Source organism: Podarcis erhardii (genome assembly GCF_964252035.2).
Source record: "Podarcis erhardii genome assembly, chromosome: 5".
NCBI classification, from domain to species: domain Eukaryota; kingdom Metazoa; phylum Chordata; class Lepidosauria; order Squamata; family Lacertidae; genus Podarcis; species Podarcis erhardii.
In genome coordinates, this window is record NC_138509.1 from 72,190,554 (window position 1) to 72,218,440 (window position 27,887).

General features: G+C 41.4%; 1 protein-coding gene across 1 annotated transcript in view; it reads right to left on the reverse strand.

Annotated features, from left to right (window-relative positions):
- Positions 1–268: 268 nt before the first annotated feature.
- IRS1 (insulin receptor substrate 1) overlaps positions 269–27,887 on the reverse strand; it is a 53,984-nt gene continuing 26,365 nt past the window's right edge. Inside the window, 1 exon segment of the mRNA XM_081861507.1 lies at positions 269–1,325. The gene's annotated coding sequence lies outside the window, so the exon portion shown is untranslated.

Sequence of the window (27,887 nt, forward strand, 5' to 3'; positions counted from 1 at the left end):
CAAAATTCTCACTTAATGGAATAGAAAAGGACCTCAATCTATCAGGCAGTGAGTAAACATAAATTCCAAAGTATGAGTGAAATTCTATAGAGAAGTGGTTTTTCTATTGAGAGATCTCATTACACAAGTACATTCAAAATATCGATTCTAAAGTAAGGACCTAACCCCACCACAGAGAATGTGAAGATACCTTACTTAATATATGCATTAAGTACAGGGATACTTTTTTTTTGGGGGGGGGGGAGGCAAACAAAGTAAGTAAGAGAAATAAAGATAAAACGGTATCTAGTTTATTATGTATAGAAAGAGATTTCCAGAATTTACAAACACCCACGTATTTCATTCCAGGGATATTTTGATTTAAAGAGTTCGCCCAAGTTTCATTTCTTCTTCTTCTATATATATATACAATGGAAGACTTAGATTTGTTTTTCTGATGTTTTCAAAGTTCCTGTGCAACCAACAATTTTAAAACCCACACTTGTAAATACCATGCACAGTTCATTTGCCTTTTCATTAATACAGCCTAATGTTTTACAGGAACAATACAAAATATTATTTTATTTTTGAAAGAATTCAGCTCAGTCACAGGGTTATCTTACAAATCATTAGATTGGTAAATATGACTGTACAATCCAGATCCACGGGCCCATTGATCCATATTATATTATATTCTGAATTACAATCTTAAAAAGAATAGTACCCTACTCTATTCTTAAATCGCCTTGTTTTTTAACAGTTTCCCCCACCCCAACCCCACTCTGTTTACAACAGAATATAGTATACCTCAGTTCCACATCAAAAAAAGATGTGCTGTAGGAAAAGTTACATTTTTAATTAAAAAAGTACATGTATAAATCAAAAACCTATGTTAAATATTTAATACTCTTCAACCAACATTAACAGTTTGTATGTAATAATTTACACTGATGATTTGTCGTACAGGTTTTTCAGCAGCAAATTAAAATGTCATGTCTTATGTAAATGAGCTAGTAGCATGCCCATTCTCACCATTTTATAGTGGGCACATGAGTTCACTGTAGCCAGCTAAGTCTTTATGGTAGAGGAGTAAGTAATCATAGACTCATTGTCCAGGTGTCACAGTGCTTTTGCTTGGCACACACACACACACAAAAAGAATAAGAAGAATGTGCAGTTCAGTCAACTAACTCCTGAGGTTTGTGTAAAGTAAACAAATTGAACTGGATGCATCGTACCCATCTACTGGGGAAGAAGATGTGAGGTCCTAGTTGTGATACACAAAACAGAGTCTGGATACTCATGAGTTCCAAGAAGGATTTTCTGAGGTTGTATAGGTCATCGATCTGAGAATAAAAGAAAGAAAGTTCATATAAGCAAGATTTTAAAACGCCTAGCGCCATAAGCAAAGGTTAACAATAAAAGCTGATGCAATGCTCATACATCTTTTGCAGCTATTAGGACATCTGCAAAAATGACCATTCTGAATAAAGGTCTACATATTACATTCATGTCATTCCATGATTCTTTCTTGGAGGGCTGTTTGAACAGGTAAAGGAGATCTTGGTCAGGGAGGGACAAAGAGAAAATGGCTTAAGGGAAGGGCAAGGACTGGGAAATCCAAGTGTGAAATACCTTCTTTGTCTTCTCAACCCACCTCATCCAATCTCCACCCAAGCTAACATCACTTGCAGATGCCTTTATCCATTAAAAACAACAACACATTTTCAGAGTGCAATAATAATGGAACTATACATAACAGGTAGTTGACTCTTCTGTTACGAGTACACACTACAATTGGTCAAACATCCATCAGGACGCTCCTGCTACAGTAAAGGAAAAGAGATGATTTTCACTAGTTTCTCATCCCCCCCTGCAGCCCCTTGTAAAACTTTTCTGGAGGGCTAGAGAACCTTCTGGAATGAAGGCACAGGAGGCTGCGAAAATTGCCTTTCCTCCCTCCAGCAGGAGTTCCCACTGGATCTCAGTCCATTCTGCCAAAAGAATGAGTATTTCAGCATGCAGAAGGAGCACTCCAGGTCCAGTGCATAGTTTGTAAGTTGAAGCAAAGTAGGGCTGGGAATGGGGGGATATTTTGCTTTGTAGGATTCAAAGCTAAGCACCAAAGATAATTGTAGAGTTTTTGTGCACATTAGAGGTGATGAGTGGTGTAACTCAAGGAACCCAAGGATAACAAATGCAAATATGGATCATTGCATCTAAACCAGAGGGCAAAAAATCACTGACAGAAAGGTGTTTTCTGGTACTGTACCTGGTTATTATTCTTCCTTATGTTAGCTTAGCTTTTTGATGCCTCCAAACCTTCACAGAGCTAGAAGGACTTTTCCAAAACGTGACTGGCAAAAATGTGAATCAAAATTCCTACAACTGCTGAATTTGTTTTGAGTCGACTGCAGTGCATGATTTGCCTTTAAACGTTTTGCAATTCTCAACTAAACAAACCAAATTGCTTACGTCAAGTCTTAGATGTGTAAGAGTACCTGTATGTATTTTAAAGACTGTTTGTTCCTAGAAATAGAAATAGAGCATTATTCCACTTTAATAAAATGCTGAGACTTTCCACAGAGACATGGAAAGACTGAAAAGATTGCCTGTGCTTTATGCGCTAATTGCTTAAGAAACCAAATTTATTTTGTATGGCCCTTCACGTGAACAGGAAGCATCTCCTTGCAAATGTGTGGTATGTTGTGAATAACACCCCGGAGAATTCTCTCACAGATCTTTTTACATACTTTCAAGCTTTCTTCTGAACTCCTGTTGCCAATCTACAGAAAAATCCCAACTGGAATATCTATAGGAAATTTAACATAGCTTCACAGCTTTAAACTGTGTTGGGCCTAAAATTAAGGTAATATTGCCATATTTTATTTAAAAGGCTTGTTAACAAAGAAAAAAATTGCCTCGTTTAAACTGGGAAGGAGCTAGGTGTACATGGTTTGCTTTTCGTTTCATATCTGGCTCCCTTCCAGTATGGCTGAATGAACAAGCTTAGTGCAGGAACAAACTGTACCCAACAGAATGGTCACATGCTCTAACCTGCAATGGCTATACAATCACAGAAACAGAGAATGAAACGTATAGCTCTGCCACGCAGGACAAAGCTTGTTGCTCTGAGATGTTTTATATAGCACCACACTTCAGCTAATGTTGCTCTCATCTACTTACTCTCTCCAAACATGACTGAAGGTACTTGGAAAAGAAGAGCAACGTCCTCCAGGGGGGGATAAAAATCAACATTTTTTAAATTTAGATTCTTAATGTAAGTGTCCTTTAAGAATAACCTGCTTTAAATATATATCAGTACATAATACGAAACAAATATTCAAGTCTATACTAGCCATCACTTAAAACTAATCCATGATCCTATATTTTGTCTGAGTTAAAAGCTGTTTGCTATGTAAAATGTGTGTGTGGAGAGGGGACAAGCAGAACAAGAAAAATGTGTGATTTCTGAGGTTTATCATCATAAGAATAACAGTCAGTTGTGTACTCTGCATATCATTGGTCACTATGAGTATTTAAACTGTCCTGAAATTCCCCAGGAAACTGGTGCTGGTTTTAGTCCTGGATAAGTATGCATATATCATTTCTGTGCAAATCCAGGGTTCTGAAAGTTCTTGAGAACGGTAACTGGCTTGGTTTTATTTCTAAGTAAATACTTAGAAAACACCAAGCAAACACACAGGACTCCAAACACACACATACACACACACACACACACACACATACGATCTCTCGATGATCCCATGGTCAGGACAGGAAACCATGGGTTTGTCTCATCTGTAATTAAAATTTGCAATGTACATCACAATATTGGCAACCCCTTCCGCTTCTGCAATGCCTTCTATCTGTCTATATATAATACCTGCTTTTTGCAATGAGTGTGCAACGTGCCTCATTGTGAGCAGGAGTTTAGTGTTGCTACATTTACCACAATATTTTACAGCTGGCTCAAGATGATATGTTCTGCTCACGTATCCCATGCTCGAATAGCAAGGTATTGCCTACTGGTGATATATAAACACAAGATTTCTGCACGGGAAATCAGAATTTATCATGGACAAATCACCATTGTTAACAGTTTGTGTACTTTTGCAGAACCCAATATGGAAGAAAGAGCACACTAGTTGCTTAAGGGTATTTGCATGGGTAGGCAAACTAAGGCCTGGGGGCCGGATCAGGCCCCATCGCCTTCTAAATTGGAATCAGCATGTTTTTACATGAGTAGAATGTGTCCTTTTATATAAAATGCATCTCTGGGTTATTTGTGGGCATAGGAATTCGTTCTCCCCCCCCCAAAAAAAATATAGTCCAGCCCCCCACTGTTATTCTAAAGCAGCAATGCTGCAGCAAGCAAAGGCTCTAGCAGCTCAGTCAGCTGCTTGTGGCTGCAAAGCCAGACTGGATGTTTGTGACTGTTGCCATGGAAACAAAGGGGCAGTCCGTTCTCCTTATTGAGCACAGGATGTGAGCTCAGTGTGTGTCATATGACCTGTACAGGATGTACATGGGTGGAGTTTGGAGTTTCTCTCTGTTTGTTGAAGAGAGCAGACATCTTTGACTGTATGACTGCTAAAGACAGGAATAAAAGCAATGTAGATACATTTCTGTCTGAGTCTCATTCCCCTCCCTGGGGATATGCAGGGAGGAGAAGGAGGAGAAGCAGTTGGTGTGTTTTTCTCACAGCCTGAGGAAAATCGCCGGAACGGACCTCGTGTGTTTTTCCTGCCGGGAGTCGCCGGAGGGAGGTTAAAGGAATGCAGCCGGTGCCTGGATAGATAGGCACATACCTCTGACCGAGCCTGAATTCTAACAGTGGTACCAGAGCTGATGGTTTCTACGATCCATGGAAGTCTGGAACATCTGAGGGACAGTGGACCGGCCCCCTGCTGAAAAAGTTTGCAGACCCCTGGTCTAGAGTAATATCCTTGGGCAATTAATATGATGTTTAAAGCCTCGACACACAGAACAACTTCTGAAAATGAAGCAACTGAGAAGCAGCATGAGATGCAAGCTTGGCATGCTTCTTGCACATCTCCCACTGCACAGCACAACTTTTACAGAAAAATAACAAAACATTGAAAAAGGAATTTAGCATGTGCAATCATGTAATTCTCAGGTATAGCTTTAGGGTGGTATATAAATCCATATTATTATATATTGTGACATATAATAGATGAATATACTGTTGGGGTTTTTTTAGCAACTTGACACATAAGATTGTTCGCTTCTTTCTTGAGAGCCACCCCCACATACAGACAGGTTTATCATTTAACACCAAATAGTGTTGCTTTCTGAATGCTAAATATGGGGAAATCTTTTGGTAAGATTTTAATGTGGGCTTTTCAAAACTGCAGTACAGCAACACCCTATGATTTAAGCTGATCTGATTCACACATACAATATACAATAGTGTTGCCTTGTGGACATTTGATATTTTATTAATATGTAGTGGATGCTGCCTAAGAAACTAATCAAAAACTTCTGAGACGATTAGAAGTACTCCCATCTTTTAAAAATCAGAATTCTCTCCTCATTAATAGTAAATGAATTGTATAAGATGTTGAGTAAGTTTGGAGCAGAGCATCTTTCCCAGCAAAAGTTAGTGTTTGGATACCCCGATTGTTTCTTATCAACAAAGATCAGTGTTTCCTTAACAACGCGTAAAACTGTGCAGAGGACAGGAGTTTTAAGAGAGGGTTCTCTGACTTCAGTGTGTTGTGGTAAGGGTCGTTAACATTAATGACATCATTGTTGGCAGCTTGAAAATAGGGAAAACCTGTGTTTAATCCATTTCCTACTCACCACAGGCTTCAAGCTGGATTCCCCAATAATATGGCTTTGTGGCTGACTTTATGGAAGACATTGGTAATGCAAGAAAAATGTACTTGAAGGGGCGGGGGGGCTAACTTGCATCTTATACTACAAGCTACCTTTGACAAGTGGTCTCTGCTCAACATCTGCTGCAAAATACATGAAGATAACACTAATGCATGATCCAGCTGGCAAACCATTTCCCTTTTTCAAGGCTGTTCAACAAGAGGGATATAAGGCATTTACGTCATGTGCATAGTGCTATTGAAGTACACTTTAATATTACAAATATTCCCAATGTTTACCGAAGAAGCTTATTCACATTCATCTGTAAAGCTACAAAGATCTAAGCCCTTTTCTTTAAAGATCTCCTCAAGCCATTCAAGCTCCTGATGGGTATTCCGACTAAACACCAGGATGAACTTTCTGACAGTAAGAGCTGTTCGACAGTGGCATGGACTTGCTTGGAAAGTGGTGGACTCTCCTCCCTTGGAGGTTTTTAAGCAGAGGTTCGATGTATGCTTTAGTTGAGATGCCTGCATTGCAGCAGCTTGGGTGAGATGGCCCTCAACATCCCTTCCAACACTCCCAATTCTACGATTCTATTCTAGGGTACAACTTTCACATAGGCATTGTAACAAGAATTGCGGCGAAATCAAGTGGAATCTTCTTTTTCCAAAGACTGGAAATGTGTCGACATTTTATTCACCCATTACTTCTTGCCCAACAAAGAACATGCTTCCTAGGTGTCTTTAAACCTAACGTTTTTCAAAACGATGAACACACACTTACAAATCAAGAGATAAGCAGCAGCAACTTTGTTTTCCTTCCTTGCCTACTCAGGCTGATTCCCATGGGCCACCCAAGCTCAGCAATCAGGGCATAACTTCTAGACCCAGGAAGCTCGTGCGCTGCCATTTATTCTGAAGTAGGTCTCAATTTCCTCTAAGCCTCTGGGAAGCAGCCTGGTCTGGGAAAGCATACAAGCACTCGCCTAAGCATAGGCCTACCATGGGATTCCTCTTTCAGCACAGACCCTCACCATGGCTCTCCTGAGGAGTAACTTGCCTCCTAAGTGGCTAGGAAGCAAAGAGGACCTCCCATGGCCACCATGAGTTCCTTGGAAGAGAGATTAAATAAAAATGTAAAAATAAACCATAGTAATAACCTTGTACCCAGAATTCATTTGTAACTGGCAGCCTAAAAAATTAATTAAACCCATTCATGATCCTCGACTGTTATGTTCTAGCTGTTGAATGGTTTCTTTAAATGTAAAGGTTCATCATTGTTCCACCCAATGTGTATGTCTTTTTTTTTTTTTAAATAATTTTTATTAATTTTCATAAAACCAAAAAACACACAAATAAACAACACATGACTTCCCCACGCCTCCCCTTCACTGCACCCCTGTTTCAGAAATTTTTAGCAATCCTTCATTCCTTTTCAATATTTCGTTTCCCTCAAAATTTTCTTAACTTAACTATTTACAGCTATAGTTCTTTATTTCTTGACCCTTAACCTTTTATCAGTCCGAAATTTTGCAACAGTTCTTAAGATATAGTTTAAATTTTTTCCAGTCTTCTTCCACCGTCTCTCTCCTTTGATCACGGATTCTGCTGGTCATCTCTGCCAGTCCCATAAATTCAGTCACCTTCGTCTGCCATTCTTCCAGAGTAGGTAATTCTTGCATCTTCCAATACTTTGCCAGGAGAATTCTTGCTGCTGTGGTTGCGTACATAAAAAAGGTTTTATCTTTCTTTGGTACCAATTGGCCGACCATGCCCAAGAGAAAAGCCTCCGGTTTCTTTGCAAATGTCCACTTAAGGACTTTCTTAATTTCATTATAGATCATTTCCCAGTAGGCTTTAACCTTTGGGCAGGTCCACCAAAGATGATAGAAAGTTCCTTCGCATTCATTACATTTCCAGCATTTATTATTGGGCAAATGATATATCTTTGCAAGCTTGACTGGAGTCATGTACCACCTATAGATCATTTTCATTATGTTTTCTTTCAAGGCACTACATGCCGTAAATTTAAGGCCTGTGGCCAATGTGTATGTCTTTAAGGGGCCAGAGAAAGGGCCAGAGCAAAATAACGAGACCCAGCTTTACAGCTGTGAAACATAGCAGGTGCTGCTGAGTTGTACTGATTAAGGTGTGTCAGCATTTGGGTGTAGTATCTCCCATTACCCTGGGGGATGGGTTGGTGGTTGGGTCTGGTTTGTTGTTGATGTATTTAGTGTAAAAGGAGTTTTTGCTTTTGTTATTAAAACCTTGTTTAAGTTATTTTTGAGTCCCTTTTTAATGCATGGTCTCCCCAGCAAGCTCTCTGCAGCGCTACCATACTGCAAATACCCAACACTAGCCAGCAAGGTTGCTGGACAGCTCTGATGGATCAACTTCCTCTGACAAAGTTTGAGAGCAGACTAAGGCCTTTTATTCCCCTGCTTCCAGACTACCTTCTCCAGGCTCCAACCCTCTGGCCTGAAGACAGGCACCTCTTTCATTCCATAGCCTCCTTCCTGGTGCACTCCCAGCACTGCTGGCCTGGTGATGTGTGATGGGAGATATCTTGTTCTTCAGGCTCCAGGGAAGAAGTCAATGAGGTGTCCAAACTCTGTCCCTATAGGCCTTGGGGGTCTGGGAGGTTCCTCTGGGAGTTATTGTCCAACCTGCTCAGGCACAATGGCCTCCCTATTTCCCACAGCTCTGAGCTCTGGCCCAGACCTGGTTCTCCCTCTGGTATCCCTGCAGCCTCTGCTGCTTACATGGGTCATGACATCCTCTTCTCTTCTCTTCCCTTCCCAAGTGCAATGATCACTAGTTGTCTGCTATTCCCTCACCCTTATAAAGCAATTCAGGTTGCAATCCTATGCAATTACCTGGGGAAAATGATCATTGAGGTGCATGGGACCTACATCTGAGTAGACTTGTAAACGCCATCTGTGTATTTGTCCTTCTGTAGTAAAGTGTAAAGATCTTGCACCCCTGAAGCTTTTCCTCGGACTCACCGAGTTAAGGATAGGATAGCATATGATGATGGGAGATATGCCCAATTATGTCTTAATATAGTAAACTTTCTCAGTTGAGAGGTGGCCTATTTCTTTCTAAATCTGGCCTTGTATAAAGGTAAAAAGAACAAACTAAAGCCCTTAGGAGTTTACTGAGTGAGACTATGCCGAGAAAGGAAGGTGGTATGCAAGTACTCTCAAGTGTTAAGAGATAGGCGGAAGTCGCTGAACACAGAAGTCAGGGTACAAACCAGGGAGAAAACTAAAAAAATGTAGAGTTGGAAAGGATGCCAAGGGTCATCTAGTCCAACCCCCTGGAATCCTGAAATTAATCTGCTATTGGGATGGAAAGGAGTCATTATTTAAGATGCTTTTAAATAATTCACTGTAAGGAACTTCAAAAATCATACAAAGACCTACACAGAAACAGGATGAGCTGTTCCTTTCTTGCTCAAGCAAGACGCTCTTATGTGGAAGTATACAGGCCTCTCGATTTAGCTATCAAGGTATTTTGGACTTCAGTGGGATTAACCTCGAAAGCAGCATGGAATTACTTAATCAGCTCACGCAGCAAGAGTTGAACTTGCTGGTGCACGTTTTCCCTACAGTTATTGTATACTTCAGTATCTGTTTCTACACTACTTTCTCAAAAGCACTAGCGACCTCCATTTCAAGAGATGACGTGAACAAATTTAACAAATAAATACCTTTTACATTTTGAAGTAAATATAAAGTTAAAGGAGCACTTTAATTAATGAAGGTCAAGCAGACACAAGTCCAATTTTGATCAAAACATTAAACCATGAGGACACAGCTAACGGAGTCTGAATCAGATGGGATAAAACAACAAACATATTGCAGAGCCCCAGGTAATGTTTTGGATACAGCCATGGATAAAATTAAAACCCATTTGATTTTGGCTCCTCATACCAAATATGACTGAGAGGTATGTTAAAGCTATCTGCCTGTTAAATCATTTAGTGGCGTTAGCAACGTTAACAAAATGATATTAATGGAATCTCTCACTTTTGGTGGTGGAAATTAGGTGGGAAGAGTTGGGTGGAAAACTGGTGAGGTGCAAGATTAGCAAGCTAAAAACACACACACACACACATAGCAAATACATAATCATTTCTGTTTGCCTTGCTTTTGCCGCTGGAAACTAATTATCCAAATACAGAAGTCCTCTTCAGGCAGAGAGGTCATGCACATAAGTCCTGCTCTCAAAACGCACACCCCAGAAACAGCCTCAAAGAGGCTTCTAACTATAGACAGCTGAACTCTGAGCAATCAAAAATGTGGTTAAAAGCTCCCTTCAGACTTCTCTGTTCAACCTGCTTAAGACCTTCCCATACACTTACTTACTTACTTATTCATTCTCTCTTTCTCTCTCTCTCCCTTCCTTCCTTCCTTCCTTCCTTCTATACCAACCATCTGACTGGGTTGCCCCAGCTACTCTGAGTGGCTCTCAAAAAAATATTAAAAACACATTAAAACACCAACCCTTAAAAACCTCCGTGAAAAGAACTGCCTTCATGTGTCTTCTAAAAGTCAAATACCTCCACAACCACTGCTCCAAAATGTTGCTTGGCTACCCAAATGGGCTTTGAGGCTCAACTTCCACATCTGGTGGATGATTTAATTAAATTGGCAGTTGCCCCCCTAAAAAAGAAAATTTATTATGCTTTCGTACAATTCAGAGTCTAAAAGGCATGTGATTTAAAGAAGGGGTGGGCAACCAGTGGCCCTCCAGATGTTGTTGGAAAACTCCCACCATTCCTGACTGCTGAACATGCTGGTTGGGGCTAAGGCGAGCTGGAGTTCAACAACATCTGGAGACTCACAATGGTATTTCCTTAATTGTAACTAAAACCTATTCTTGCCAGAGCACATACAAGTCATATCATATGTTTACAGTATTAACTTGTAAATGAAACAACTTATTAAAACCAGCCGTCAGACAACCCACTTGGTGCAGACTACTCATCAATTAAAAATATGCAGTGTTGCCCTGGCTCCCACCTATGCTTTGAACTCCAGTACAAAGCAGATGCTTTTCAGCCTTACAGTAAAGAAAAAAAGCACCCAACTTGCCAAGACACCTTGAGCTGGCAAGTCTCCCATCAATGTTTATATCAAAATGTTGGGCTGCCATAATCCCTGGCACAAATCATCCTCTAGAAATGCAAGGATCACCAACAAGTTGATATGCTAGCTTAGGATGTTTCAAAACCAAAATCTCTCTCACACACAGAAAAACTGAAAACATACAATGGAAGTTACAATAAAGGAGAATCCATCCCAAAGATGCCGGAGGAGTTATTTTATATTATTATTAATGCCCAATGTGTTTTGCCACAAAAAGTCTCTCCTCACCACCATATTTTTCTCTGGTTTCTTTAGTTCTGATGGTTTTGAGCTGTTTACAATGAAACATTAAGTTCTTATGTTTATATATGGAAGAGGAAATATTTTTTAGTGTCGCTAATAAGGGGAATTGTGACAATGAGGGCCTTACAAGTATGTGAGATTGTGTTTCAAAGGTGGTGGGTGGTTTGTTTTGAAGCATGATTAACTGTGGTCCTATCTTTTTGTAAAAACGTCACAGAGGAAGGCATTTATGGGCCAAACACATTGGGCATTAATAACAGCATTACCTCTCAGCATCCTTGAAACTGATTTCCCCTTTATCTTCACCATCCATTTAGGATGACTGATGCTATCTGGTATTCATATCAGGCACTTCACTGATCACACAAAACAAATATTCATCACACAAATAACCATGTGGTATGAGTGTAACCTCAAATATATTCCATTATTGCTTTATTTCCATCATTTCTTGGGACTGTGGCAAGTCTCCATCTCTCCTGCATTTTCAGATCCACTTTGATGTTGATATAGAATTCTGACATCTGCTATTTGTTGCAGCATCCAAGTTGTCCCAGTTACATTTGCCCTCTGCCTGCCCATAAAACTGCACCAGGTGCCTATGTGTCCTCCTGTAACATCATCGTGATGCCACAATGCATGACAGGAAACACCATATTCTGCATGATAGCACAGAAGGTGGTGAAACCTTGCTATAAATAACCATGTGTTCAAAAGCAGGTGTCTACTGTCCTGAATATAAGCCTAACTTTTCCCCAAAATTCTGACAGTGAAAAGTTAAAGTGTGGCTTATATTCACGACCTTACACCGCCAGCAAAGTGGCGCGGGTCCTCACCCACCCCCCGAAGCAGCCCGGGAGCACTGGGCAATGGCGCTAGCCCGCCCACCACTACCAAGCCTCCCCTGAGCTGCTGGAAAGAAGGGGGAAGGCCACTGGCAAAGCAGCGTGGCTCTCCCCCCCCCAAAGGAAGCAGCCCGGCTATTCCCCCCCCCATCAATTTTAAAGGTGTGGCTTATTTGCGGGTGTGGCTTATATTCAGGCCAATATGGTATATAAAGATCTAGAAAAGAGGATTCTTAGGTGTAAAAACAAACACAAAATGTCAAAGATTCATAGAGTTGGAGCAGGGCCTTGTACGTGATCTAGTCCAATCTACTCATGCTCAGCTTATGTGGGGAGAGCTTATCACCTTCTCCTCCACTGAAGTGTTAAATAAAGTAATTGATTTATAGTAGTAGCATGTGCAGTTTGTACTGAGGAAAACATCTTAGGATAGAGGCCACTGCAAAATAGTGAAACGAGGCTGTATAAACAGTTGCAAACTATTATTTTTTTAAAGAAGTATCAAGTCTACAAGTTGAATGCATTATCTTGGATTGCACCCAATATAGAGGTCAGCTCCTGTCTGCGCCAAAATGAGCATTAGCCTTTTTTGGGGAAGCCAGCACAGGGCCCACACAGTAAAGTCAGCATTGATAAAGGCCGCTGTATAAAAAGATAACCTTCATAATGATCTACTGATAAGTATGCCTCCACCTGTTGTTAAAAGGCAGTTTGTGCTTTTATGCAAAGAGCTCTGACCTTCTATCCGGTTATTTATTCCAGAGTCAGTGCTGTGGTATCTGACTTTCAGAGAACAAGCGATGCCCTAACCCCATTGTAATTATCACAGTTTTGTTCTGGTCTGAGTCATTCATACATTCCTGAGTCACACACTTTCCATGCCAATAGTGTAGGAAGCAGCTACATGGGAGATGTCCAGCATTTCCTAAGACAGGGATGAGGGCCCTGCCTCTCTCTAGAAATGGTAAGACTACAACTCTCTTCATCCCTGACCATTGCCTTGCTGGCTGGGGCTGGCTGGTATGGATGGGAGTCCAACAACATCTAAATAGCCAGAGTTTCCCTGTCCTGGAACAGCAGAATTAGTAATAATTTTCCCCTGGAAAGCTATAGTTTTGAGCTGGTTGCCCTTACGTTCTACCTATGATCAATGCCCATCCCATCATATGTATAAAGTATCCATCTGCACCTTTAACACATCTTCACAAAAAGATCTTCTGATCATCCGGTAAGAGGAAGAGAAATCAGTCCTTCCTTCCTTCCTTCCTTCCTTCCTTCCTTCCTTCCTTCCTTCCTTCCTTCTTTCCTTCCTTCTATGGGACGATCAAATTCCATTTTGCTCCCAGCTGCATCCCATAAGTGTGGCATGTTGTCAAGATACCTTTGCATTTGTCTTTCATTAAGCAATTTAAACTAAGAGAGATGGAGTCCAGTCATTGACACAATGCTTTTACAGGAAACCTCACCAATACTTTATCCAATGACATGAATACTTTCTTAAACCTAATGGAAAGGTTTAACCAGTAGCCATAAACTCCAGCTTCCTCATCCCTGCCCCTCAGCATGGGTCTGATCAGCACATTGCATAAGCAAGAAATTCACACAGTACTGCTGCAACTCCCATGACTGAGGGTGCACATTTTGGCACTTCCCACATAAAGGCCACGAGAGCTCTTGCTTCTGGCTCAAACACAACATTTCTTATGCATCTAAACCACTGGTGTGAGGGATAGCTGTATCACAACAACAGCCTGTTATAATTTTGAGACTGACCAATATTTCCAGATTCTTGCATTTTCCTCTGGTGTTTCCAGCTGATGAATTCTAGGCTAGAGAGTGTTCATTATTATTCCCCAAGGGCAGGCCATTACACTTTGTACTAGTAAATGTCATCCCATTTCGATTACTCCAGTCTACAAGTTTGTTCATCCTAAATACATTTTCCAACCAGCAGCTTCTCAGCAGGCTTTATCAAAGTTGATCACAAAGCTAAATGGATCCCCAAACCAATCCTACATCATTGCTTTCCCACTTCAACCCTTCAGCAATTCTTTCAAATCATAAAATGTTGGTGTTCTAGTTTCAGAGTATGAGTTATTAGTGCAGAATCTGCAACTTGTTCAACCACGTTAGCGATGAGGCACCCAGCTTCCTTATTAGCAATTCCAATTGATTCATGTACACTGATGCTACAGTACTTAGCTCTTGTTTGTTTGTTTGTTGTACTCCATATTACTTATTCCTCCAAGGTGCACAAGCTACATACATGAATTTCTGTGCTCCCGTTATACTCACAACAACTCTCTTAGGCAGGCATAGGCAAACCCGGCCCTCCAGATGTTTTGAGACTATAATTCCCACCATCCCTGACCACTGGTCCTGTTAGCTAGGGATGATGGGAGTTGTATTCCCAAAACATCTGGAGGGCCAAGTTTGCCTATGCCTGCTCTAAGGTAGATAGGCTGAGAGAGAGTGCCTGGCCCAAAATCAATCTGGCTGAGTGGATATTTAAAATGAGAATGTTCTGATCCTAGTCTAATACTCCAACTACAATGCTATACTTGTCTTATGCAACTGAATCCACCTGAATTATTGGACTACCATATCTAGACCTTGTCTGGCAGCTGTAATCCCAGTCTGCTACTGTTGAGGACCATCTATAAGCCCATTAGATCATGCCACCAAACAGAGCTAGGTAGAGCTAAAATCCTAACCTAGAAATCCTGTCAACCTTATTTCGAAAAACAATGTTCAAAATGCTTGTAGACACATTTTTTTTACTCCTTCAAGTCACACAAATACTATGGTAACCCATGTTCACAACAACTCCTTTATCTGCTCATTCGGACACGTGCTTATACTGGCACAATTCTCTGGACTTTTTTATATTTGTGCTTCTGCCCATTTAAATTATAAAAAGTCCTTAGTGTTGACACAGTATCTTCATTTATACCCAGAACAAAGCACACTGCTGACATCTGAAAATACTCCTTAGGCCTCTACCAGTTTGAGATCTGCAGATGAAGGGTGTGACATAATGTGGTCATGTCCATTACTGCTATCTCCAAAAGCTTTCTTTAGCCAAACCCACTAAAAAAAGGACCTATCAAAATCTATCAACAGCAGAGTCCTATTAATCCAAAATTCCACACTACTGCTCAGGTTGCTAATATCCTTTTAGGGCTATTGCTTTCAACACACACACACACACACACAAACGTGTACAAGGCATACATGTACACACATGTACAAGGCTGGTTACAAGGAACAGATTCCGTTTTTGCAGCAAATGATACCTTATATTCTTAACTGTTGCTAGCACAAACTTATATCCCTGAATAAATATGTGTTATTCACAATAATGGTATACCACTCTTGATTAGTCTAGTTATTATAGATAATATGATATGAACTATGATCAGGATGTATACATGGCCAAGGGACATGGTGTTATTTGGTCATTTACATGGGACTTTTAACAGATATTGTAAATGAATTCATCACAAGCTCTGGGCAAGATCAAGTGTCCTGTTTTGAAGATCATATTATAATGATACTTGATATAAATGATGTCTTACACTACTTGTGTCATCCAAGTGGAAAAAGAAACTCCTACACCTGCTATATCATCGCCACCAAAGACATGGTCAATGAGAAGTGATTTCACAATGGAGCTGTAATACAATATTTGTACACAACTTTCACCTTTCAATCACTGTAAACAGCTTATTCTTTTCCAGCACATTCCTGGTGCATTACAACGAACTATAGGTAGGTTTCTGACACAAGTTGCCTATGTTCTTTCTAAAATTTGTATTAAACAGCTATCAACATTGTGTTTTAATGTTAATGTTGTGTCTTAATTGCTGTAACCAGCCATGGGATCTTAGGGTAAAGGGTGGGTAATACACTGTGGCAATCATAATCACCATCACCATATTTGCTCTATTTCCCAAGACCACTGAAAAAGGTCATTACTGTTATTGGCACTCCAAATCAAAACCAGAGTCATTATTCAGGCAACAGCAGAAAGAAAAGAGTTGGCCAGTTCAAGGCAATAGTAAGCCTAGGACTAGACCTACCTTACCCACTTACCCTGGTTTCGTGTTCTCCCCAGTCACACTGCTGACCTGATATTGCTACTCTAAATCAGGGTAGCCAACGTGGTAGCTTCCATATGTTCTGGACCACAACTCTCATCACCTCTGACCACTGGCCATGACAGAGCTAAGGCTGATGGGAGTTGTAGTCCAAAACATCTGGAGGATACCATGTTGCCTATCCCTTCAGATCTCTTCAGTTGGCCTCCAGGCCTGCCAGCCCAGGTAGGATAGAACTAGCAGCACGTGCTAGCAGTTGGCTACAGCTCATAGTTAGCGAGAAGAGGGTTATTAACAACTCCCAATTCAGACGACATACTAAACAAAACCTTGACTTAGCTCAGCACGGTGTGAAAGTACAACAGACTGGGGAGCAGCAAAGAAGCTGTGAGCTCCTGCCATTGTCTGGGAGCCTAGACATTTGTGTGGTCTGGCTAAGTTTGGTGTGTGGTGCTAACCAACCATGAACACAACAGATGCCAGAGATAATCAGCTGAAAGCTGCAACACTGGAGCTTCTAATGTCCTCTCTCCATTGAGAGCCCTCTCCAATATACCACTAACATGGGAGCTACTTCAGAGTGGCTCTGTCCCACACCGCCAGGATAACATAAGAAACTCAGAAAGTTCCCATACCAGCTCCACTTATAGGCTGGCTGAGTAGCACTGCAACTGCTCCCAAGTCACTACGACTAATGCAGAGACAAGGTGTTGAAAAGCTATTGTCTGAGCACATAAGTCAGCACTCAAATGTCTCTAAACACAGTACCTTGGAAATTGCAAACCCTTTCCATCTCAACTAGCCTCACAGCTTCAGTCCTAACGTCTGAGGATTTGTACATTTTACTGTTCGTATTTTTCTTCCATTCCTTTTAAAACGGTACATTGTAACCAGGACATTTGTAATATTACAAACCACGGTCTCTCATATGCAGCCAAAATGTCCCATAACATTAGAAGACATTGAAGTGCTCAAGATTAAAAACTAATAGAAAACAGCTGCCCTTTCCTTTCCCTATTGTTTATGTTTCTTCTGAGGCCTCCACTTTGTAAAATATTCCCTATACAGATCAAAACATGCTGTGCCTGGATAACTGCTAAACAATGACGCTGCTTTTAAAACACTGCCAGTTTAGCAATACAACTGAAGCCATATTTATGAGTATGACCTCAATTGACATTAATGCAATTTAGTGATAAATAAATTATGATCACTTGCAGAAAACTCTGAAAGCATACACAAACCAGAACCTACAGCTCACATTTTTTGCTATTTTGGTGGTCTGAGCAATAAAAAATACACTCTGCTTAGTGATCGCAGACTATAGCTAATAGGTATGCTTTTATTTCATCAATGTTGCACCAGAACAAGACTTTATGAGCCCAGGTGAATGTTCATTGCACCATGCAAAGGCATGCTTCAGCTGCTCAACCAATCATTCTTTCACTGGAAAACTCAGGACACCAAAATAGATGCAAAACATCAACAATGCTTCCTAAACTACACACTTGGAAATAACTTGTTTTCAAATTGATAGAAAATGCATTTACCATATCGTCCAAATTTGTGTGTAGAAATCAACGGCATCCGTATTTAGTAACTAATATTGTCTCAGTGCTGCATCCAATTATGTCCCTCTACTGAAAAAAAGGCTCCTGGATTCAGTGGAGGCTCTCATAAGTGGGAAGGCATGGAAAGAGATTTTCAGTACAGTGGTACCTCAGGTTAAGTACTTAATTCGTTCCGGAGGTCCGTACTTAACCTGAAACTGTTCTTAACCTGAAACACCACTTTAGCTAATGGGGCCTCCTGCTGCTGCCGTGCCGCCGGAGCATGATTTCTGTTCTCATCCTGAAGCAAAGTTCTTAACCTGAAGCACTATTTCTGGGTTAGCGGAGTGTATAACCTGAAGCGTATGTAACCTGAGGTACCACTGTAGTTCACCCTTGCCTCTGCTGCTCCCTGCATTGCTACCTCCCATGGCATCTGAAAGAGTCCTCCCAGTCTCCAGTCCGGCTTGGACATCCAAAATAGTGTCAAAACTGTTTCCCTCTCCTGTAATTTTTACTCATATGCTCTCCCTCTGCCTTACATGTTCCAGGTCATGAGTCAGAAGGAAAGCATGGTGCCGAGTGGGTTTTTATAAGACTTGATAACTTCTCTGTCAAATTGTGAATCTTTGCATTGGTGGAAGACAACACACCTCCCTAGGCAGCTTGGTACCTCCCAACACAGCTGCCTCTGTTCCCCTCAGTCAGGAGTCACTTACCACTTGAATAAAGCAGTAGCAAGGATCGAGCAGGAAGAGTTAACTACCGTATTTTTCCGTGTATAAGACTAGGTTTTTTCCCCTAAAAAATAATGTCAAAAATTAGGGGGCATCTTATAGATGGATACACCCCTCCCATTTTCTTAAATCTGAGTCCACAAAAATAGGGGGCGTCTTAAACATGGGGGCGTCTTATAGATGGAAAAATACGGTAATGAATGCTATGCAGAAGTAGATTCTTCCTAGTTTTATTTGCCCTGTGACTGAAATTGTTTTATCTGTTTTTATGATTGCATATTTTGTCCTTTATGGTGAAGGGGGGGGGGTTAAGAACTCATATATAAATACAAAGTAGGCCAACTAATCAACCAATAAATAATTTAATTTAAATAAGTGAAGGTACTACCAGAGTATTGGGTTTTCATATTTCCAGCTTAAACTGCTGACTTAGACCGAGTCACGACTTAGAACCCAGCAGTATGAATGGACTTAAATCAATCCACCATTTATAATGTGCTGTAACATTTGTATAATGGGGAATAACTTGTTACTGGCTTTGACTTTGAAAAGAGTTTATCTGCTCTTTGGATTAAGTTACACTGAAGGGGCCCCAGCCTGTCCCACATCAAGTTCTCCATTGCCTGGCCCCAGGCCAACTTCAGAAAGTGACTCACTTAGTCCTATGTGTGATAGCAATTTTATTTTTGAACTGCTAGTGTTAAATGCAGCACATATGTAAATAAAGTTAACAGATTTTATTTTCCAACCTTTCAGGTCAAACAACACAAAATTGGAGCATTCAGTACATTTTTGATAGTGCTAAATACCGCAATGCGTGCTGCACTCTGAATGCCTGGGTTTTATTTAGTTTTAGGAAATAAAGCCACAAGGCATCTACGTCATTTTTCCCAATGATCATATGAACATCTTCCACCGTATGTGGGTTCCTGTTTCATTTAAAATAAATAATAAGTGCTGTTAACAGTAGTTCATTTGGGAAAATAGAAACTCCTCTGTAAATGTTTTGGAATAATTAAAATGACGCATAGTATGCTGCAAACCCACACAGTGTCACTCGTGCCATGAAATGCATGATTAGATAATGCAAATTAATAACTTATTTGTAAATAAAAGGTGATTACAAGGCAACAGTACTGTAGCATTGCAACATCTCATCTATTACAGTCATACCTCATGTTACGTCTGCTTCATGTTATGTTTTTTCAGGTTGCGTCCCGCAGCGACCCGGAAGCACCGGAAAGGGTTACTTCCGGGTTCTGCCACTTGCGCATGCGCACAAGCGCTAAATCACGCTTTGTGCATAAGCACCAAATTGCACCGCGCACCTGCACAGATACGGTGCTTCAGGTCGCAGGCTTTTCATGTTGCGAACAGGCCTCTGGAACGGATCCCGTTCGCAACCAGAGGTACCACTGTATATCCCATAGGATGGAGCAACTATGCCTATGCAAGTATTCATAGAAGCTAGCCAAAGAAAAATAAAATAAAACCATAACAATGCCAAAAATATCAGATATAGTGGTGGAGCATGGCTTTCAGCATGGCTGCCCCATTCTGTGGAATAGCATTCCTGTTGAGATACAACAGACACCCACTATCTGAACTTTACAGAAACAACTGAGGACATTTTTGTTTCAACAAGTTTTTGCAAATGGATGAAAAGGTCTCTCTGCCTTAGGTATGCATTTTGCATTGTTATATGACCTGTTTTCAGTTGTGGGGCATTGTGTGTGTTCTAGGTGCCATACAGGAATGCCATACAGACACATTTTCTGCCTGGAGGATTTTATACTGGCAACATGCAATACCGAAATGGAGGTGGTGAATGGAGGTGGGAATGACTAAGCATGTTGTGGCTACCAGGCATTGCCAAACTGGGCCCTCCAGCTGTTTTGGGACTACAGTTCCCATTATCACTGACCACTGGTCCTGTTAACTAGGGATGATGGGAGTTGTAGTCCCAAAACAGTTGGAGGGCCAAGTTTGGCCATGTCTGGGCTAGACCAAGTTCCCTACACAGACACTGGAAAATATGTGCTGGGTCTTTCTCAATGACAGCTTAAAAATTCAGTTAGTCTTCTTCCACAAAAGGAGTACATATACCATTAAGGCCTATATGAGTAATATGACTGACCAAAAACTAAACATAAGCTTTCCCCAATTCCTTCCTGTCTCATTCAAATCAAGCCAGCTATGCACAACCAATGGAGCTAGTACTGTTAAGAATTCAGAGTGTTACCTGGTCAAGCAAAATGACCTAAATAATCAGTTGACTCCTGGAAAGTATTCAATCGCCAGGCTTGCAACAAGGTCAGTGTAACTCAGGACAATTTTGAGTAATTGCCAGCTAAGAGTACACCAGCAGTGGAGATAGCATTGTTCAACGAGATCCTAGGCCAGAGACAAATCCTACGAGCATTTGTCTCTGTTCCTAATTTGAAACAGATAAGCTGACTTTCTGAACAGCTTCTCAGCACCCCAAGTGATAGAATACTTAAAGCAGGAAATGGAAGAGCGAACTGAAAGCTTTTATGAATGCAGCAGATTTTTGCACTGGGTACACTAGAACATTAGGGACGCGGGTGGCGCTGTGGGTAAAACCTCAGTGCCTAGGACTTGCTGATCGCATGGTCAGCGGTTCGAATCCCCGCAGCGGGGTGAGCTTCTGTCTTTCGGTCCCAGCTCCTGCCCACCTAGCAGTTCGAAAGCACCCTTAAGTGCAAGTAGATAAATAGGTACCGCTTTATAGTGGGAAGGTAAACGGCGTTTCCGTGTGCTGCGCTGGTGCTGGCTCGCCAGAGCAGCTTCATCACGCTGGCCACGTGACCCGGAAGTGTCTCCGGACAGCGCTGGCCCCCGGCCTCTTAAGTGAGATGGGCGCACAACCCTACAGTCGGACACGACTGGCCCGTATGGGCAGGGGTACCTTTACCTTTACCTTTTTACACTAGAACATTAAATAATAAGAAAATATTATGTAAGAGGCTGGTTTCAGAGATATAACCCCAGTTCATGAATAAACTCTGGGGTGAAACTGCAATATTATGGTAGAAGAGCAATGCAAGGCCCCTACCCTAGCTGCAGACCTCACCACCCACCTTAAGTGCCCTGTAAGGCAGAACCACCAGGGGAAGATGACTCAAAGAGAGCCTCTCAATGGTGGGTCCTCATGAAGAACGCCTTGTAAGCAGTGAGGGTTGCAGAAGGGACAGACTTGCACTATTCCTCCACATCCTTGTGCAGTGCTTCCACCAGCAATCCAAACTGCTTGCTGACTTTGCCCAGAGCTGCTGCTGCATCACCAGTCCAGACACTTCAGAAAATGGGCAGCAGGTAGATTGGGTCTGATTCCTGCGTCAGCTTTAGGCCATCGCTGGCTATATAGGTACCGGCTCCAAGGGGCCAAGACTCTTTGAGTCCCATCAATATTACTTGGAGGGGGCCATCCTCCCACTGTTAAAGCCAAAGGTGGAGTTGGCGTGGAGCGACGTCAGGGCATCACATTGGGGCCCCTCAATGTTCTTCGGAAGATGGTGCCTTTGGCTGGCTGTGAGATCAGCTTGGAATCCAGCAGATCCCAGACTGGCTCTGCCCAACCTTTGGAACACTGCTTTGGGGGCCTTCTGTTGGGCTCTTTTGACAGAAATACCACCGGCAGGCCTTCTGCCCACCCGTTTGGAAGGCGGAGGTCAGCACTTGCAGAATGATGCAAGTGTCATTTTGTTGGCAGTGGGGTGTCAGTTTAGCAAGCAGAAGTGGACAGAGAGATTCAACCCCCCCACAGCCTGGCATAAGGAGGTCTTGGACTGCAGCCTGAATGTGCAAGTCAGGGTGTAGTAATCAAGGGGGATGTTACTTAGAAAACTCCACCGTCTGTCATTACTGGAGGAAGGTACATCCATATTGACAGTCAACATCAGTGCAGAGAGCCTCAGGAAAAATCTGCTGCAGACACAACACTACACCGTATTTTAAAATAAACTATGCTGCTCCACAATGCTCAATTTCACCCGCTTGGCTCTTTTGCCATTCCTGGCTTTGCCACACTGGGAAGCAAAAACCAGGAAGTTGCATTAGCATTCTATGTCAGCCAGTGCTCACAGTTTGTTTGTTTTCAAACCACGATCAGAAGTCAAGGTTTGTTCTTATCGCTCATGGTTTGTTTGGTGGAAACAACCCACGAGAGCTTGCTTCTTCCCAATGTGGCAAAGGTAGAAGCAAATTGGACCGTAGTGAGAAGCATGCACCAGAATGAGCAGAAGCATGCTCATTCATGTTAAACCATAGTTTAATTTAATCTATGGTTTAATGTAGCATGCCAAACAAGCTGCATACCAATATTAAACAGCACTATGCTTCCCAACAATGAGGGTGGCTGTCCTCTGAAATTTTGAAAGAATGTGCCACGATTTTACAGGCATCAACACTGTTGCTGCATAAATGCATACTTCTATTCAGCTAATCCCCCTTGCCCCCAGGGAGGAGAAAAATACAAAATTCCCACAATCAAATCAAACCTCCTTCCCACAGGGCTCACTTAGGCAGTTCTTCACTCCAGGTCCTTAATAGGACAACTTAAGCTCCTTTATGCTTAATATAGGGTTTGTTACCAGGGCTAATCAAAGTCTCTCGGCCCCTCCCCAAAATGCAATACATGTTAAAAACCACACACAACTGGAACTTACACCTACCAACACTGAATAAAATTGCTTTTGCACACTAGTTTTAGCATCTGCAAACATGGTGCTGTTCACAAAAAGAATGAAGAGAATTTGCCAACCTAAATGATACCAATTGGCTATTTTTGAGAACCTAGACCATGGGGCAGCTGGTAAATGTCTTGTAACATTAACCACAGAAGAGCAGCTGTGGTAAATCAAGTTCGGAAACTTTGCTGTACTTGCTATATTACAATGTATTTTGGTATGTACTCTCCACTGAACAGAGATATCAAGCCAGTTGCGTATTCCAATGAAAGTTTAATGGACAGATAAAAATGGGTAGGTGGGGAAACTATTATTTTGCTTTCCAGTAAGACTACACACATCCAATCAGAAAACTCTTTCCCCACGGCATCAGTTTCTGCATTTTCTTTCCTCTCACGTGAAATTTGTAGAGGGCATGCAGCTACAAGGTGGTTCCTTCCTGCACTGCTCTAGAGACATGGGAAGCCATGTGGAAGGATTCTACACCAGCAATCCTGGAAAGTCTTCCCCTGTGGGTCAAGGGCTGCTCACATTACCTGTCTGGCAAAGAAAGGAGCCACGTTTGCAGCATTTTCCATGCTGCAAACATACTGCAAGAAGCAGTCCTGCTAAAAACAAACCATTTATTGGGGGGGGGGGGGAGAGCAAGGGCAGCAAGAGTCACTAAAATATGGCACAATATGTCACCCTTCTTTCAACTGCTGTAAAAATATGATACCATCTGCATCAATTAGTATTGGAGATTTAACCGTCATGCAAAGAATAAACCAAATGATTGTATGTGACTGGGTAGTAATACATCAAATTAACACTACTCAAGCCTGATGAAAATTTGATACCTGCATCCCATAACATTTCAGATAGGCTAAAAACCTCCTTCTGTAGGCCAAAGGACAAAACATGAGACCATGAAAAGCAGGCAGTAGATCAATTACTGATTGTGGCTCTCTTGTTCGACATTCTGCAAAAAGTACACATATGCAAAAGCGGCTTCTCTATATAAAAGAAAACAACTAAGCATTGCAACACCTTGCTTAAATTCAGGAAGGTGTGTGCTTTTTTCACTTAAGCTTCACATATACAATCTGAAATACAGTGGTACCTCGGGTTACATACGCTTCAGGTTACATACACTTTAGGTTACAGACTCTGCTAACCCAGAAAAAGTACCTCGGGTTAAGAACTTTGCTTCAGGATGAGAACAGAAATCGTGCTCCAGCGGCGCAGCAGCAGTGGGAGGTCCCATTAGCTAAAGTGGTGCTTCAGGTTAAGAACAGTTTCAGGTTAAGAACGGACCTCCAGAATGAATTAAGTACTTAACCTGAGGTACCACTGTACACAATATCACCCATACTCCTAGAATGTCTGCGTCATAGGTATTGGCCTAGAAACATAGTGTTGATCTGAACTTACGTACGGAATGAAAAGTGTGCCCCCAGGATCCAAGTAGAATTGCCATTATTTTGTTTTTTGGGATAAAAGTCCTTGGTTTTAAGGCCTTTTCCTATCTTAAGAAGCGAACTGCCACTCTCTGAAAAACTGACAGAGGCATAATCAGTATGGTTAGAATACAAAGATATTAAAAATGGACTAGAAATTAATGTGCATAAGAGGGGGAAACCTTTGGAAAGAAACAGTGCAATGTAACACCACAATAGAAGACTCCTCTGTATAGTTATATGTGCCCATTTCAGCCAACCAGCAAGGGCTGCTGAAGTCTCCCTCAGTATCTGCAGGAAAGCCGATACTGCTAAGTTTCACTGCTGTTTATGTGAACCTAAACTTAGAAAACAAACTGAGTATCATCATCAAGAAGGGTAAAAAGGCAAACGAGTACAAGTATGAAAGTACAAAAGGAGTAGCTGTCGATGCGGCAGGATACATTCACTTGAGCATGGTGATTCCGCCTCCAATTTTACTGATTTATTAGATTTCTTACCCACTTTACCATATGGTCTCAGGGCAGGTCCCAACCATTTAAAAGTGTGCTATCAAAAACAGGTTAAAACAAATTACAGTCAAAATAACAAGGCTGGTCCTAAAACAGATATATCAGAAGTCAAACGCCAGGGTAAAGAGATGTCTCTTCACCTATTAGGACTCTTGTTATAGCGAGTTTGACATTACCCATGAATTCAATATGCAGAGTAACAGACATTTCTCCTTTGTGTACCACAGCATGTCTAGAGACAAGGACAGGAATATTCCATTTGGTTCCAGCTTGGCGGCAGCATAACCAACTTTCAGTGTAGCTGGAGGTAAAACTTCAGAAATTCAGAAAGCAGAGCAGCCTCCCTCCCTGCAAATGCCAGCACAGGGCTAAGGACACAGCTTGCCCTGAGGAGAAGACAGAGATTAGAAATGACAATTTGGTGAGCTACCCACATCTAGCTCCTAGTATTCCAATCCAAAGCTGCTTTTCCTTCCCCCAACCATCACCACAGGGCAACTCAAGAATCATTTTCCCCTGAGGAAAGGAGATCTACTTAAAAAAAAAAATCCTTCCAGCTTGTGTTTTGCTCATTTTTATAATGTTGTTTTATATCATTTTAACTGATGCTTATTTTAATGTTTTTATATAAACTGTTTGGTGAGGTGTGCATGAAAAGTGATAAATATATCAGCTAAATAAATAAACTGGATATATGTATTTCTCCTTATATATCCCATACATTTGCAATAAATACTTCATCTCAAATCAAGGGATACATGACTCACATTGCAGAAAGTCTCCTCAGGGCTCAAAAAGTCAATATCCATTACTGCTCACTACTAGCAAAAAATGGTTCATACAATCAGATTTTTCATGTCAAAGAAATGTATCTATGCAGTGAAAGCTTTGCAAACATAGAAACAGTCCTTAAACATTATTAGGAAGCCATCATGTCTAAATTTTTTAGAGAAACCAAAATCCAACAACTAACCCAAGTTTCCATATTTGCACACAAACCTTTTCTAGAAGCAGAGTTTGCTATGACAATACAAGTTTGCGAAACTGCCAAATGCCACACTCTTATATTAAAGGGATATCTAGGGCTATAACATTCAATGGATCATCAAGATCAGATCAAAAGATCTGTGTACAAAATGAATTATATTTTGTGGGAATTGAGCTGTGTAATTAGAAATTTGCTCATTTCCCCCCGTGCTACCTGTTAAAGGGCCCCTATGATACTACCTGCTAGTTAATCTACAATTCTGACCATACAATGTAGCTATATGACCACCAGTGGCAGTAACAGAATTAATAGTTAGAAGCTTTGGATGATGTGCTAATGAAATTATGCCTGCAGTTTTCACATTATCATTATCCACATAGTTGAGCTTTACAGTTACACTCCAGAGAAAGGTAGGCACATCCCATAGTTATGTGCAGTAAATTCCAAGGATTTTAATTGGATTTAGGCATGACTAACATTCGCTGGATTACAACCAACCATTCTAATTGAAGAGCCTGGGCCACCAGCAGAATCAAGTGAATAAACCTCTGCAGCTTCACCCTCCCCCCCCCCCGCCCTCTGAAGCTAGAATCCAATTCAAAACGACAGATAACATCTTCTGTAGATATGAATTTGCAGCGGTACATATAATAAGATGATTAACTCTGAACAAAAATAAAACAACAAAAAAGAACTGGTAGGAAGAAGGGGGAGGAGCAAAGAATGTTCCTTCAGGGGTGGTATTAATGAGTTGCCTCAAATTGGAATGTGGTCCTTTTGCGTGTGGCCTCTCTGTGCCTAAAGTCATCTTCTTTGGGATTCCCAGGGCAATTTCAAACAGCCTCTGGCACCATGAGTATATCTGATTTCGGAAATGTGAACCTGCAAGGTTGCAGGGGAGTTGTTGCCCAGTTGCTTCTATGAGCACTCACTTCTGATTGCAGCCTAGCCTAGGAAGAGGACAGCTAGCAAATTTCGGTTATCAGTCCGCAAATAGCCATGCATAAAGAGCTGCAATATTAAATGCAGTTCTACGTTGCTAGCATCATTTTGTGATGGTATTCACCAGTACAGAGCACTAGCACTTCATATTTTTTTGCTACCCTTTGCAATCGTTTTGCACTAGCGGCCACAACATTTGTAATAAGAACACCAGCATATCTTGATTAAAAAACAAAAAGGCACAGATAATAACTAATAACTTTGGGTAGTGTATTCCTGAATACACAGACACTACCCAAAGCTATGCTCCTGTTGATTTTTATTCGTTGCTAAGAAATAGGGCACAGGTAGGAAGGCAGAATATGACATTTGTCCCTTTTGTGCTATATAAATACTTTCCGCCTTATGTTTCTTCTGCCCAGTCTTGACATAATTTGTAATTACAGTGATACCTCGGGTTACAGACACTTCAGGTTACAGATGCTTCAGGTTACAGACTCCGCTAACCCAGAAATAGTACCTCATGTTAAGAACTTTGCTTCAGTATGAGAACAGAAATCGCGTGCCAGCAGCAGGAGGCCCCATTAGGTAAAGTGGTGCTTCAGATTAAGAACAGTTTCAGGTTAAGAACGGACCTCCGGAACGAATTAAGTTCTTAACCCGAGGCACCACTGTACCACTAACCGCCTCCTCCCCAAGTTCTCTGAGCATGCCAAGAGTCCTTGGAGCCAAGGGTGATAATGGGAGCATTCTGCTACTCAAGCAACCACCCACAAAGGGCTCAGCCGGAAGGGAAAGTGCTCTCTGGCCCTTTTTTCTTTGGTTCAGCCAAAGAAGGAAAGGGCTG